At 26.4% G+C, this 16,532-nt stretch overlaps 1 protein-coding gene across 4 annotated transcripts in view; it reads right to left on the bottom strand.

Moving 5' to 3' along the window:
• The window catches only part of LOC117177221 (homeobox protein Meis1-like), a 77,544-nt gene extending 68,904 nt beyond the window's left edge, over positions 1–8,640 (bottom strand). For all 4 annotated transcript variants that reach the window (XR_004467680.1, XM_033367774.1, XM_033367773.1 and 1 more), the window contains exon 1: positions 8,366–8,640. The gene's annotated coding sequence lies outside the window, so the exon portion shown is untranslated. The remainder of the gene's footprint in view (positions 1–8,365) is intronic.
• Positions 8,641–16,532: the final 7,892 nt, after the last annotated feature.

The raw sequence follows: 16,532 nt of genomic DNA, 5'->3' as shown, positions 1-16,532 counted from the left end.
TCTAAAGGCATAGGCACCACGTGTTTTAAAATAAGAGTTGCTCTCCTATGGTTATTTGTTACGTCATGTCCATTCACACGACGAAACACACCTCCAAGATTTATGAATATTAAAAAAATAAAAGTTCACGATTGTCACTATAATAAATTTATACCCTAGTATCACGAAGACCGGAACGATCATTTTTAAGTGAGGAAGACGGAGCAAAAAACGAAGTTAGTGCCGCCGCTACTATTTTGCTACTACTTCTGCTGCTTCTCTCGAAGCGCAGTGCCGTATCAAGCTGAAATTTTCTCAACAAATTCTTTGATGATCGAAATAAAATATACTTTCTTATGAACCCCTTTATGTACCGAAATCAAAGCACAAAAAAGCTCAACAATCAAAATTAGATTAGCCAATACAGGATTGCCTAGGAGATCAATAATTTAATTGAAAAAAGTTTGTTTCTATTTCAATTTTTAACAAAAAATTGAATTTTTAAATTAAAATTATAAATTTTATATGAAAACAATTTACTTCCAACCCAAAAAAACGAATTTTCAACAAAATTTATGAATATTTAAATAAAAAGATAAATTTTCAAGCAATAATGGAATAGTTACATATGCAGTTTAAGAAAAATAGTTTTGAATTAAAAAAAAAAACAATTTTCAAATAAAGAAGTGAATTTTTACCCAAAAAAAATAAATTTCAACGAAATAGTACAATTTGCAAACAAAAACCGTTGAATTAAACTAAAAACTAAGAACTATTTTCAAAGAATTACTCGAATCCTCAACCAAAAAACAGAATAATTTTCAAACCAAAAAGAGGAATTTTCAATCAATTTGGAAAATAAAAATTTCATTCGAAATGTTGAATTTTTAACCCAAAAAATAAGAATTTGCTAAAAAAATTAATATCCTGCCCAAAACGGCGAATTTTTAATCAAATTAATACATGTTCAATTACAAAAGATACACTTTAAAGGAAAAAATTTGCAGTATAAAAAAATAATTTTCAATTTAAAAAATGTTCAACCAAAAAAGACAAATTTTGAAATAAGAAAATCAAATTTTAACTAATTAAAATAAATTATAGCAAAATATTTCAATTTTCAACAAAAAAAAGTTGAATCAAACCAAAAACTAACCATTTTAAACAAATTACTTGAATCCTCAGACAAAACAGACTACATGTTGAATTTTTTAACCAGAAAATGTGAATTTTTTAAAAAATTTTAATTTTCAACCTAAAAATATGTATTTATTTCCTACAAAAAAATTAATGTCGAGTCCAAAAAGACGAATTTTCAATCAAATTAATGAATTTACAATAAAAAAAAGATCAATTTTAAAGGAAAAATGTATTAGTAACATTTTCAGTTAAAGAAACATTTTCAACAACAACAAAAAATCATTTTTAAACAAACAGTTGAATTTTCAACCAAAAAAGATAAATTTTCAAATAAAGATATGAATTTTTACTAAAATAAAAAGAATTTCAATAAAGTAGTTCCATTTTTACCAACCACAAAAATGGAATAAAACCCAAAACTAAAAAATATCAACAAGTTATTGAATCTGGAATCAAAACAGACTGATTTTCAAACGACAAAAGACGAAATTTCCATTAGATAAATGAATTTTCAACTAAAAAAGATCAATTTTAAAGAAGTACAAAGCAAAAATAGGCATGTCGAATTGCCAAAAAAAAATAATTTTCAACTGGTTTTCCTGGTCAAAATTTTCAACGAAAGCGTTAAATTTTCTATAGCTAGAAAGTTTATCTTTTTAGAAAATATCTGACCTTAAAACCTGCAAAGATTAATTTTCAACAAAAAAGGTAATTTTCGACCAAACAATTACATTTGCAACCAAGTAGTTGAACTTTAAACAAATGAAATTAATTTTCAACCAAAAAATATGACTTTTCTACAATAAAAATTAAATTTTTAATCCAAATAGACAAATTTTCTATTCGCAAAGACGAATGTTTATTAAAACAGTTGTGTTCTCGACCAAAAAATATAACTTTTTGACAAAATAATTAATTTTTCATCTAAATAGTAGAATTTCAAGATAATCGTAAAACATAATTTTCGAAATTCCCCAACTTTGCCATGTGTTTGAAGTTCTGAAAGTTAAAATGAACGAAATTTTTTTAAAGATTGTTTTGTAAACTATAAACAGGGATAGAATGTTTCTTTATTTAAATTGCAAATAATATATTATAAAAATAAACTTAAAATGGATTATTTTATGGATATTTTTATGAAAGCTGCTAACATTTTTCAACTGAACAATTTTTAGCTAACTGTAGTTAAACTGCCAAATAAAAAATTGTTTAACCTTTTTAAAATTGCAAAATTAAATGATTTAGATTAAGTTAGATTAAAAGTTAAATTAGTTTAATTTTAAATTGTTTAAAAATCCTTAAAATGATTTGAAATTTTATTTCAAAATCTTGAAACATCTGCGTGTTGTTTTACATTTTTCAAATTTTAAATTATCTTTGAAATGTTTTGAGAACTTCTAAACATGCCTTAAAATGATTGGAATTTTTCCTAATATTTTTTTCAATCTTTCTAAATCGTTTTCTGCATTCACCTAAGCTTAACTTTGCAAAATAAAAAATAATTTTCAATTTTTGTAGCAAATGTTTGTTAATCTTCTGAAGCCTTAAAAAAATTTTAAAAAGCTTCTAAATTTTTTGTGCAAAATCTGTTAAAATCTACATTTTTTTTAATATAAACAATTCAAAATGAAACGTTCAAAGTTTAGTTTTTAATATGTAAACATAATTGCTGATTTAAAATAAATACTCATATATTTCTAAATATTAACTAATTGTTATTTTTCTTCATTAAAAATATAAAAACTTAAAGGTCAAAGATGGAATATTTTAGACTGAAATAATGTTTAAAATTTAATGAAATCTTTGAATTATGAATATAGTACTTTGAAGTTTAAAACAAATTGAAATAGTCTATAAATTTTCAATTGAGCGTTTAATTTTTAAACGTTAGAAACGCTTCTAATTTTTAATTGTTTAAGCCTTTAAATCTGCAATTTAAAATTCTTTAAATTAAAATGTAAAATTAAATTCTAAAATGAAAAATGTTTTGAAGTAGATCTTCGAAATACACATTCTAAACTGAATCGTGTCATAATTTAAAAATATAACAATTCAAATAATGAATAAAAAACCGGTTGAACTTACAGTTTGACAGATTTTTTCTAAACATTTGTCAAATCCTGGTCAAAAAATAAATTTACTGTCATTTCTCGGTTTTTCCCGGTCTCATGAAATTCCCGATCATTTCCCGGTCCAGCGGGAAAATACAAGAAATGTGTATATTATATTATGTTTTCAACCAAATGGTTAAAATTTCAAAAAAGAGATGAATTTATAGCTAAAAATAGCAATCTTCAATAAAAAAATTATTTCTCAACAAAGTGGTTCAACCAAAATTTTAAAACAAAATTAATTTTTAAATCAAAGACAAATTAAAAAAAAAGGTTGAATTTTCCTTTACAAAAGATACCCGTTGAATATTTCAATGCTAAAATATGAATTTTAAACAACTACATTTCATTTGAAATCCTTCAATTTTCATCCAAAAAGGATGACTAAAAAATTGTTGAATTTTCAAACAAACTATTGCATTTTTATCCAAGAAAGATGAAAATTCTACTAAAACCGAATTTTTAAAATAAAAAGACAAATTTTCAAAAAATGTTTAAATATTCATTTACAAACGATATCAGTTGACTTTTCAATACCGAAATGTGAATTTTAAACAATAAGTAAATTTTCTACGTAATATTTGAATTTTCAACCAAACATTACAACTTTCAAACAAAAAGGATGATTTTAAAACGAAAATGTTAAATTGTTAACCAAAAAGTTGCATTTTTATCCAAGAAAGATGAAATTTCTAATAAAATATATGAGTTTTAAAATTATAAAGACAAATTTTCGAAAAAATAGTTAAATAATTTTCAACTAAAAAAGATTTAGGTTGATCTTTTCATTACCAAAATATGAATTTAATTCAAAAGTACATTTTCTACGGAATAGTTGAATTTTCAATCAAAAGGTTGACTTTTCAAACAAATAATGCAATTTATAACTAAAAATATAATCCGCAGGAATAAGCAACTGAAAAAAAAGAAATATAAATAAAACTTATAAATATACAAGTTAGTTATTTAATGTTATAGAAATTTCCTGATTTGTTCCAGATTTTTTTTCTAAATCCCGGAATTTTTCCTGACCAATAAAATTCCCTAACTTAAAAAAAATTGTTTTGGGATAGCTTTATTTCCCCCTGACCAGGTTTCTTTGGCGCCATTAACGTTCAGCAGTATATACAAAATAAATTTGAGCTTAAACTTAAGGGTTTGTCCCCCACCAAACCACGTTTGGTGCCACTTATTTCTTATCACATTTTCTTGGCCCACAAATTCTCTAAAATTCCATCGCACATTTCTGTGAGAAACATTTCAATTTTCAAATTGTTTAACCCCTAAAGGGTATACTGGGTGTGAAAAACCCAGCGGCTTATTTGCGCTTACACACAACGCACCAAATTAAAAAAAAATGGAACATATTGCGCCAGATTAACAGATTACATGAAAACCTATTTTTTTATGTCATTTTCACATAATGTTGATTTTTATAATTTTTATACGCAGTATAAATACCTTCTTTGGAACGAACACTATAAGACTAATTTTATTTTTGAAGCGCCGTATCTCGGAAGTATTCAAGTAAAATTTTCAGTAACTATATCAAAAACTTAAAAAGTTATGAATTTTAGAGTGAAAGAAGTCATTTTTTAATTTTTTCCCCAAAAAGGATTTTTTAATTACTTTAAATTTCGAAAATTGTTATGACACCTTTTTCTCCTTCAACTAGATAGATTAAAACATTATTAATTGATTTTCTTGTAAAAAACTATTCAATACCATCGGCAGAGTACACGTTTGAATACCGTGGGTGTCTAATACCCAGTATGGTCTTTATGTACTTTCACGGAAGTGTGCCCTTTAAGGGTTAAAAATGCAATAGACATAAAAACGAATAGCGGCATTCGATTCAACAACATAAAAATTAATTCCCAGCGGAGCGAAAGGAGATCTTTTTTCAGAAAAGTATTTAAATTTAAAAATTAATGTTTTTCTTGAAAAATTAGTTATTAATTTTTGTCCTATGAGTTTTACAGTGATTTTATGAGAAAACAATTTTTTACTTTTTACAATTTATCAAAATTGTAAAGAGAAAAATCCAACGTTATTTTATTTTATAAAATTATAATTTAGGTAGTGTTTAAATAATATAATTATAAGGGCAATCAATAACGAAGCTGTTCCTAGTAATTGCTATACAAAGAGGTATCCACCTGTTTCTTTCACAATAGCAGAATTTTTTTTTTTTTTAATTTCCTTATCGACGTTTTTACGAGCAACGATCGACCACCCGTGCGGTGCATAAATTTTATTTTATTGTCGTGTTCAACGATTTGTCATAAGAGAGTTCAACGATCTGAACAACTATATAATCGCATTTCTAATTCTCTTGTAATAATTGCAAGCTTTTTCTCACATGTCACAATTTTTTTCTTTCTATGAATTAATTACTGAAATCAAACGAAAATGCCTTGAAATATTTTTAAACACCCAGATACATGGAACCCTTTGAAATCCCTGAAAAATTTTAATAAATTAAAAATTCCATGGAATCTTTTCATCCACTTTCCTGAAACCTTTAAAATCATTCAAAAATATACGAAATATTAAAATCAATTAAAAATTCATTCGAATTTTTTTAAATGCCATAAAACATTTGAAATCTCTTGAAACTTTTTGAAGATCTTGAAAATTAAATTTTTCTTTTAGTTCGGCATTTAAGGGAATTTTTTTAATAATTTAGAATTTTTTTTAATTTTTAGGAAAAATTAGAATCATTTTAAAAGTTATTTAAAAGTTGTGAAAAAATTTCAGAAACTTTAAAACAAAATGTAGATTTTTGCAAATTTTGAAATAAAATTGTGAAGTTTTTTAATCATTTTGAAAGTCTTGATTATAATAAACAAAATCTTAGAGTTCTGGACAAATTTGAATTAAATTGTTATTTTGAAAAAATAATTTTTAAGGAATATTTAAAAAGATTTTCAAACATTTAAAAAATGATTCCCAACTGTGTAACTTTTAGAAGATTTCGAAATAAAATTTTGAAGATTTTTAAGAGTTTTGGAAGAATCCAAGGATCCAATAACAAAATTTTCTTAAGATTCCCGGAAAAAATTGAAAAATTTTCCGAAAATGTAAGCAAATAATCTCTGAAGATTTGATGGCAATTTTTTAATTTTTTATGATTTAAAAAATTGTTGGGAAAAATCACAAGTTTTAAAAGATATTTGAAAATTCTGAAAAAATTTCAAAACATTCGGAAATAAAATTTTGAAATGATTCAATATAATTTTCTTTAAATTTTTGGGCAATATTGAAATTAACTTTTATTTTGAAAAATTAATTTAAAGAAAATATTTTTAAATATTTACAAAATTGTAAAAAAAATCTTAAGGGTTTCAATACAATTTTATTAATTTCAGGGAAAATTCGGATCATTAAAAAAATATTTAAATGTTCTAAAAAAATTCATAAATAATATAAATTTTAAAATATTTCAAACATTTCAAAAAAATGTAGATTTTCTAAGGTTTCGAAATAAAATTTTAAAGCTTTTTAACAACTTTGAAAGAATTCAATATAGTAAATTTGTTTGTCAGGATTCCCAGAGAATTTAGATTTATTATGAAAAATTAATTAAAGAAAATTAAAGAAAACATTTAAAAAGTTTTTCGAATTATATTATTATTGCATAAGGCAACAATTATAATTTTGTAGAATTTAAAAAATTAAATTTAGAACAAATTCGAATAATTTAAAAATATATTTAGAAATTCTGAAAAAAAATCAATAACAATCTAAATTTTTGTAATTTTTCGAGAAAAATTTGAAGAATTTTTAAGAACTTTTAAAGGATTCAATATAATAAAAAAATTTCCTTAACCGTTCCAAACAATTTTAAAATAAATTTTTATTTAAAAAGTTAATTTTAATCAAAAATTTTTAAAAATGTCTAAAATTGTCAAAAAAATAATCGGAAAGATTTTAGGATAATTTTTTAATATAATTTAATTTTATATAATTCAAAAAAATTCTGAGGAAAAATCAGAAGGTTTAAAAGAAAATATAGATTTTTGAAGATGTTGAAGCTTATTACAAATTTTGAAAGGTTTCAAAATAATAAAAAAATGTTTTCGAATTATTTTGATAGACTTAAATGTTCTAAATTTTTTTTTTAATTTAGATTTTTGAAGAATTGGAAATAAAATTTTGAAGCCTTTTTTAAATTTTGAAAGGATTGAAGTTTATAATAAAATTTTCTGAAGATCCTATTCACTAATTTAAGATTATTTTTTTTCGAAAATTAATTTAGAACAAATATTATAAAGATTTTTAAACATTTAAAAGATTTCAAAAATATTGTCATAAAAGAATCTCGAAGATTAAAAAAAAAATTCAAATCAAATCGTAAAACGAACAATTATATTTTCAAACATCGTATATTATTTAAAGAGAAGAGGAGGGAAGATTTTCGAGAATAGGGGAAAAAATGAGAACAGAGGAAAAATTGTGCACTTTATTGTCACAATAATAAGAATACTTTAGTGGTCACTTTTCAAGCACGAACACGAGTTAAAAATTGCACTTGATTTGTATTAATCTCATGAAAATACTACTGACAGCAGCAAAATATTGTCTTTCTCTAATTCACGTATTTTGATAGAAGAATGACGACACGTGCCATCAGTGGTACGAAAATCTCCCATCAAAGTCTCGAGTTTATTCTTAAAATCGAAAGTACCTAAAGAGCCAGATTTCATAAATAAAAAACAAGTGGAAAAAACTCGCACCGGAAATCGACCGGTTCCAAAATTGACAAGGTTTCCCCCGCCAGTCCTGACCGGGATCCGGAAGGAGAGGGAACTGTGGTTTCTCGAAGATAAGGAAGAAGAGAAGAAAGGAAAATGATGCGGAAAAAGATAATTCGTGAAGCCTCTCGCAGGACCCTTGACAATATCGATCGCATCAATCTGCAATTCTGTCAACCCACACCATCAGAAATGGACTGGGCGTTCACTGGAGTCAGTGCGCACAAAATAAATTTTTCGTGCAAAGTGGCGCAAGGGATACGCGAGACATAACCTCAATATTTGAGTGTTAAAGAGTTTTTTTTCAAGATTAATGCAGCAAGTACCTGTCGCGAGCAAAGGTCGAGGCCGATTGGCAATCAACTTGTTTTGCCTTACCTTAGAAAACGGGTGGATGTTTCGGAGTTTTTTTCAGAGGATTAAAACACGCCTCCACTTGTTTTATTTTTGAAGATTTTCGTTGATTCACCCGTGTAGAAGTTAAAAAGGCATCACCGCGGTTGAGAGTCCACGTGTTCGAGCGAAACTCTGTGTACCGACACACGGCAAACGTTTCGGTCTCACGTCAACATTTTCCAGACACGCGCTCGTCTATTTATGCCGACTGCAAATTAAAATAATCGGACATTTTTCAACGCACTGTCTATACCCGTCTACCCTTCCACTGTCTCCTCTTTTGTGACGTCACTGATTCAATACTTTTCGCGATGCTCATTTCTCCGGCGCGATATCAGTCGGTAATAAAGAGGGCAGCACCTCCATGAGTCAAAATGAAAAATTCGCGAGGCGCCAAATTTTAATTTTATCGGCTTTTTTAAAAAAAAAGTTCCCATGCAATTATTAAAAAGTGCATAGCGCCACTTTCGATTAATTCTCGAAACTATCTCGAAACTATTCGGAACAATTTTCAATCTAATGTTGTCGGGAAACCCCTGTTCATGATTGGATCAAGTTTTCAATTTTTTGCCGCTTGAAAAAAGTGCAAACTTCAACATTTTGATATACAACATTTAATTAGTAGATTTTTGAATATTTCGAAAAGAAAGAAGTTTTTTAAGAATTTTAAAAGGTTTAAAAACAATAACAAATTTTTGTTAAATTTCCGGGAAAATGTAAACTGATTTAAAAAAAATTAATTTCAAGAGAAAATTGAAAAAGATTTCAAAAGATTTTAAATTATTTTCTAAACTTTCGAAAAAGAATGGGGAATATTTTCAAACAAAATCTTTCAATTATCAAGATTACAAAGATTTAAAAAAATGAGAGTAAATTAAAAAGACATTTCGAAATTTTAAAAAGATTCAAAATTAATTTAAAACTTGGAAATATCCCAAAAAAATGTTTAAAAATGTACTTTTTTTAATATTTGAAAATGAAATTTTTGAAGCTTCTTAAGAATTTTGAAACGATTCACGATTATAAAAAATTATCCTAGAATTCATGGGACAATTTAAAATAATTTTTTAATTTAAAAAAAAAGATAATTTCAAGAGAATATTTAAAAACATTTGGAAAGGTTACAAAAGATTGTCAAAGAAATAAAAGATTTTTAAAATCGTTATATCACATTCTGTGATATGTTGAGACAATTTTTGTAATTTTTCAGAATTGTAAGAAAATTTTTTAGAAAAATACGAATAATTTTATAAGATATATAGAAGATTTAAAGTTTTGAAAATAGTTAAAAAAGTATTTTTAAATTTGAAAATATTTCAAGATTTTTTTAACAAAATGTAAATTTTTGAAGATTTCGAAAAAATTTTCGCAGCTTTTCAAAAAGTTTAAAGGGCTTCAAGAAAATAAAAAATTCATCTTAAAATTCCTGCAAAAATTTTAACGGATTTTTATTTTTTAAACCAATTTAAAGAGAAAATTGACAAAGATTTTTAATTATTTTCTAAAATTTCGAAAAAAATAGAAAAGATTGTCAAGCAACATGTTTCAATTAACAAGATTTCAAAATTGTATACAAAATTTAAAAAAAATTAAATCGCTTCACGGTGATATAAAAAAGTTCTCATAATTAATGGAATAATTTTAACTGATTTTGAATTTTGAAAGATTGATTTCAAGATAATATTTTTAGATATTTAAAACCTCTTTTTATAGAAGAATCCAGAAAATTCTAAAACATATTTAGAAGGTTTAAAAGGTTTGGAAATAGTTAAAAAATGATTTCAAGTTGGAAAAGATTTCAAAAAATTGTAAACAAAATGTAAATATTATAAAATTTTGAAACTTTTTAAAAGGTTTGAAAGGTTTCATTGAAATAAAAAACTTTCTTAAGATTCCTGGGAAGAAAAAATGAAAATGTTTCAAAATATTTCAAAACATTTCTATAAATTGCTAAAATATCTGGAAGATTTAAAGGCAGTTTTTTTAAATTTTAAACGATTTAAAAATTTTTAGAATAGGTTGAGTCTGTTAAGTGATTATTATTTTGCAAACTTCTAAAAGTACTAAATATTTTTCAAACTAACTATAATTTTTCCTTCTATCTTTCAAAATCCTGAAAATGAAAAATTATACTTTTTCGACATATCTGAAAGCTTCAAAGAAGTTTTTCAATTTTCTCAAAAAGCTTAGGGAAATTATATATTTATTCAACTTGAAAAACAAATGCATAAAAAAGCTTATAAACGAAATGTTCATACAAAATATTTATTTTTATTCTACATTATTTATCCCTTAAAATATTAATTTCGGTGACATTTTTTTCTTTTATGACTGAAAAATCTGTTCTAATTACAAATTCAACAAGTTGGTTGAAAGCTCGTCTTCTTGGTTTAAAAATTAATCTGTTTTTGTCGGTGATTCAACTACTTTGTTAAAAAATCATTTTTTCCCTAAAGATGCATCAATTTAATTGAAAATTAATCTCTTAAAAAAAATTGTAATGTTTTATAGAAAATTCGTCTCTTTTTAAAAAAGCTTAATCTTTCTTGGTTTAAAATGCAACTGGTAACAATGAATCTAAATAATATATTCAATAATTTAATTATATTAATAATCAATTGAACAAAGGTCTTAATACTTTGAAATACAAAACTTAATTTTTAGCGTTTGAGAAATATGACGTAGAATCCAAGGTTCTGTTCATTTCTAAAGTTCTTCTAATTTTTTAGTTATAAATATTTTAAACTCATTATACTTTTCAACAGTTCAGAACATTTTTTTAATTTATTTCAAATTTTGTATTCAATATTATTATTTAAAAATTTTCAATAATAATAGTAATAATCTTCAATGGAAAAATGGTGCCCAGCACTTTAATATAAATAATGTAATGTGTAGCTTTTTAAGAATTTGAAAAGGTTTCAAGATACCTAATAAAAAAAAAATGCTTAAAATTCCTCGGAAAATTTGAACTGATTATTAATTTTAACAAAATTTTTCAATTAGTAAGATTATAAAGTTTTATATAAAATTTGATCAAGTTTAAGGACATTAAGAAGTTTTAAAAAGATTCAAAATTAATTTCAATCTTGAAAAACATTTTAAAGAAGTTAGAAAACATATCTTTTGGAATATTTGAAAATAAAATGTTTTAAGCTTCTTAAAGATTTTGAAGGGTTTCACGATTACAAAAAATGTTTTTTAAAATTCCTGAGAAAACTAATTTTGTTTAAAATAAATTTGAAGAGGAAATTCACCAAATTTTTAAAACATTTTAAATTATTTCCTAAAATTTTGAAGAAAATGTGGACAACTTTAGACCAAAAAATGCAATTATCAAGATTGCGAAGTTTTATATAAAAAAGTAATATTAAGAGAAATTTATTAATTTTGAAAAGAGTGAAAATTAATAAAAAAGTTGAAAAATGTATTGAAAAATGTACATTTTTTAATATTTGGAAACAAAAATTTGGAAGCTTCTTTAGCATTTTGAAAAGTTGTGCGATAATAAAAAATACTTTTTAAAATTCATGGAATAATTTAAACTGATTTTTTATTTTGAGAAATACTTCATATGAAAAGTGGTAACCTCCTTCTTGATAATAATGTAGGATAGTGCCGCCACTATTCTATATTATAAAGTAAAATTTATGTATTTTTTTAGTTTACTTATAACTCCTTTGATACACATAAAATGTGTGACTGCCTGAATATATTTTTCAAAATTACTTGTAAATATATTTCAATTTTTCGTGAAATTAGTTTAAAAGGTAAACTGAAAAAATAAATATAATTTTTTAGATTGAAATTTTCACTTTAAAGTAAAATATAAAATAAGAAACAATTCTTTAGTGCTTTTTCATCTTGTATACTAATTAATTAATTATTAGTTGATTACTAAATCAAGTAAAAGAAAGGAAAGTGCAAATTAAAAAAAAAAAGATACATAAAGTGAAAATTATATTATTGAGTCAATAAAAACAATTTATTTAATGCTTTTTATGTTATTGACTGATTAATTATTATTAGCTGATTAACTTTGTTCACAATATTAAATTAAATAAAGATTGAAGTCAAATATTGTTTCACAAACAACATAAATTTATTATATACTTTGAGGACATATTATTTAATATGGGATATGATTTGTATAATAAAAGTTTATATACATATATATATATATATATATATGTGTGTGTGTGTGTGTGTGTGTGTTTTTTAAATACTCTATTCCAATTTCGTATTTTTCAAATGTTTTCGATGTTTTGACATATTTATCTGAATTCAATCTTTCAAAATTTTATGTCAATTTGTTTTAAGTTTTTATGGAATAATTTTAAAAGATTATTATTACTTCAAATTTTCATCAGAATATATAGAGTAAAATCATTTTGATGTTTCAATGCAAATAATTTTTCACTTGCAATAAGGCTATTTAATTGAATATTGGCTATTATTTATATGTTAAAAATTTATTAGTAGATAGGTAGGGGCAGTTCTGGCGAAATATCCGATCCACACTATCGATATTGGAAATCAATACTTAAAAATCATGGGAATGGAACTTTTGTGCCCCAAAAATATTGAATATGATATGATATATGATATCGCAATATTAGGCTATGTAATACCTGCTATCCCCGGAATTTAAGTTTTTCACCCTAAAGTAATATGTATTAAATGTTTTATCGCAATGGTGCATCATTGAAAATTTCCAAGATCTGTAACCACTCGCGTGATATTATAACAATTCTCGGTAAACAAAATTCAATCCTCATTACGTCATCGTCGATTCCTGAAATCCTTATCAATGTAAATTTAATTAATTAAACCTTCTCCTTTGATATTTGCCGACATGGGCGTCATATTTTATATGATGTTAAGCAATTATCGGTAAACAAAATTCCATTCTGATGACGTCATCGTCGTACGAAAAGGCTACAGAAATTTGATGAAGGGGGTAAGCGTCTATAAGAGGAGGTCAGTTTTTCTCTTTCTTCAGTTTGTTATCAGATGCCAGATTGTGAAGAAAAAAAGCAACAAGAGCTAAAAAATCGTTCAAACGTATTCCTAAAGAACATTAAAGTGCGAACCGATATACAAACTCTAACAAGGAAATTTAAAAGTGTGAATCTTGAAGATAACAAGCAGTGAAGGAGCAGAAAAAAATTAATTTTCTAAAATTAAATAAAACCGCTCGCAGTGAAGATTTTCTTCCAACAAAGAAGCTGACTGACCTAGAAGTTAACAAGGGATATGAAATAACGGACATTAAGGAGGCTAAAACAAAATGTGGAACGAGAACGCTTGTAATCATAGAAAACGAATTCACCGTTTTCCTACCTCAAAGAATGGCAAAACTGTTTGAAGAGGATAAAAATCTGTTTATGCAAATGAAGAAAGCCTGTGAAGATCAGCATCTTGAAATGGTATATTTGGGTGGACGCTTCAACTCCATTGAATTTGTGGAGATAAATGTAAGTGTGTGCAGTTTTTCAAATATCGCTCAGTCAGTGACAAGCTTTGGTGTGATATTCATCATGCCTTATACGCCACAACATCAAATGCTACGTGCGACCACATACAACCTGAATTCATCATTCACAAAACAAATTATTGTTGGTGATGAATTTAAAAAAGACGGAAAGCTCGCCTCAGCAGTAAAACTTCAGGCCAGTCTTCCTCATGCAAGTATAACCCAAAATCTTGAAGAGTGGAAATTATTTAAAATTTACTTTAACCTCATGAGACTCTTCTAGATGGCCAAGAGAAGCAACAATGCATCGACTGTGAAAATTTCCATATACACATGACTATATCGTTTGGAAATTATATAGTGGCTTTTGAGATAATTCAAGAAAGACAAAAATATTATCCATTTGTACTGCAAGAAACGACGTTTTCTGTTCTTCAGGAAGTCAGCCCTTTTATCGACCGGTATCTTCTGGATCCGAGTGTTATGCCGTTTCAACGTACAAAAGATGTCATTATTGAAACCATCTCTGAAAGTGTCTGACGTAACGTGAAATCACCATCTGTGGAAAGTGTAAAATCTTGTATACCAAAAAACTATACGAGTTTAAAGAGTAGGGCAATGAAAAAACTTAGATTTGCTAATCTTATGTGATTTGAAATTCTATTTCTTGAAATGATGACTTTTTATAGTCAGAATGTGTGTGAAGAAGTGATTGAGAAATTACCAGAACTCAGATACGTGAATAGTAGCTTTATAAATTAAAAATGTCATGTATTTTGTTCTTAAGAAATATCTAAATAAAAATTTAATTTAAACTAAATTCGCCTTTTTTCATTTACTAGCTTCAGGGTAGGTAGATGCGTAAGTAAAAAAGACATATACCCGAAAATAATCAACCTTATTCAGAAGAAAACCTAAAATTAATACAAAAGATACTTACAAGCTAGACTTTCTACCCAACAATTGTGTGAGTCATCGATACCTAACCATTTTACAAATAGCTCATTTCGTCGCGTTTTCAGTACTTTTTCAACCAGATAAATGTCTGGATGTCTAACTTTGCCTAGTTCTTGCTCATAAAAACTACCTACAATAGCTTTATCCCGATAATCTTTAAGCATACACGTCACCGGTTTAGTATTCTTAACATGGCTTACGATAAATATTTCAGTTGTCCAATTCGGTGTGTAGCCTTTCTCAAAAACATGCTTAAATTTACTTATACGCACTTTATCTCCAACTTTAAATTTCGGTTTCTCAACTGCATGTTTTACACTGTAATTTTTGTATACATCCAATAACAATTTTTTCTCATTTTCTTCAGTAACATCTTTTAGTTTCATTCGAATAGTCTGATGCCTAGTATCGTTGTAAGATGAAACTACATCTTTTTATTCTTTAAAGTACGATTAAATCGCTCGAAAATGGATGCTTTTAAATTGCTAAACGTCGAGTACAAATTTGTCTTGTATCGCTTCATAAGATTTTCAAAATGTAAGATGTAAAATTCTTTGCCTCTATCAACATGTAAATTTTTCGGTATGCTTCCTTGTCAAGTATAAACTCCATAGCTGTAGCTACATCTTCACTCTTCTTAGGTTTAGCTGGAATAGCCCAAGCAAATTTGAAAAATATATCAATTACAGTCGAAATGTACTTGTATCCTTTGTTTTATTTTGTATAAGGTTCCATTTCAACAAGATCCGCTTGCCAAGTCTCATCGATCCTACGGATATCAGAGTGTCGACGTTGATAGTTTCTTCTAGCAGGCCTACGTAGCTCCTTCACTAGTTGCAGCTTTTCGTTATTCATTTTTTAGTGTGTTCAGCTTGGCATCCAACTGAGAAATGAGCTCTAAATTGCGATGCGCCAGTTCTTGTATGGAATCCACAAAAACTTTCAAAATATTTAAACTTTTATATGAGGAAGTTTCTAGAGTTTCAATCATCATGTTATTGTTAACAACTTCAGTTCGCAAGGAAGTAGCATCAGCTACATTGCACAGCTTTTTCTTTCCGATATCATAATGCCCATCGGTGGTGAATTTGAATCCAACTCCTGGTGGACCTCGACTTGCCATATTAGCTCGCTTAATATGACGTCCGAACACATCGACACTCATTTTGCAAATGACCAAAATATTGTCAAATTGATTAATAAATATTAATTATTAATAATAAATTGATAAATTAATTTTTAAAAATTGATTAATAAATAATTCCAGTCTCTCGTAATTCTTCAATAATTGACATACGAGGTGTGTTCGAAAAGTAAGGTGACTTTTCAATTTTCCCGGGCTACGTACATTCAAGTTTTAAATTTTTTGTTTTGTTGTGTTGGTACACTCGTCACGATCATATTTTCACAGTTTTGACTATAAGTTCGTGTTGTTTTTCTGGCAGAGGCGTAAAAGGTTAGAAGGGTTTGGTGTGCTCGGCGATTTTCTTCTTTTGAAAAAAATGGAGCTAAGAGGTCGCATTAAATTTTGTGTAAAAAATGGAATGCAGTGCTCTAAAACTCTTTAAATGTTGACAGTTGCATACGGTGAGTCTACTCTGTGTAAGAAAAATTTGTATAAGTGGTACAAGCTGTTCCAAGAAGGCCGAGAGGATGTCGAAGACGAACCTCGCCCTGGACGTCTCAGCACGTCAACAACAGATGAAAACGTTCAAG

This window comes from Belonocnema kinseyi, chromosome 7 (assembly GCF_010883055.1).
Source record: "Belonocnema kinseyi isolate 2016_QV_RU_SX_M_011 chromosome 7, B_treatae_v1, whole genome shotgun sequence".
NCBI lineage: Eukaryota > Metazoa > Arthropoda > Insecta > Hymenoptera > Cynipidae > Belonocnema > Belonocnema kinseyi.
Note: the sequence above shows the minus strand (reverse complement) of the source record. Positions and strands in the feature narration are given on the sequence as shown.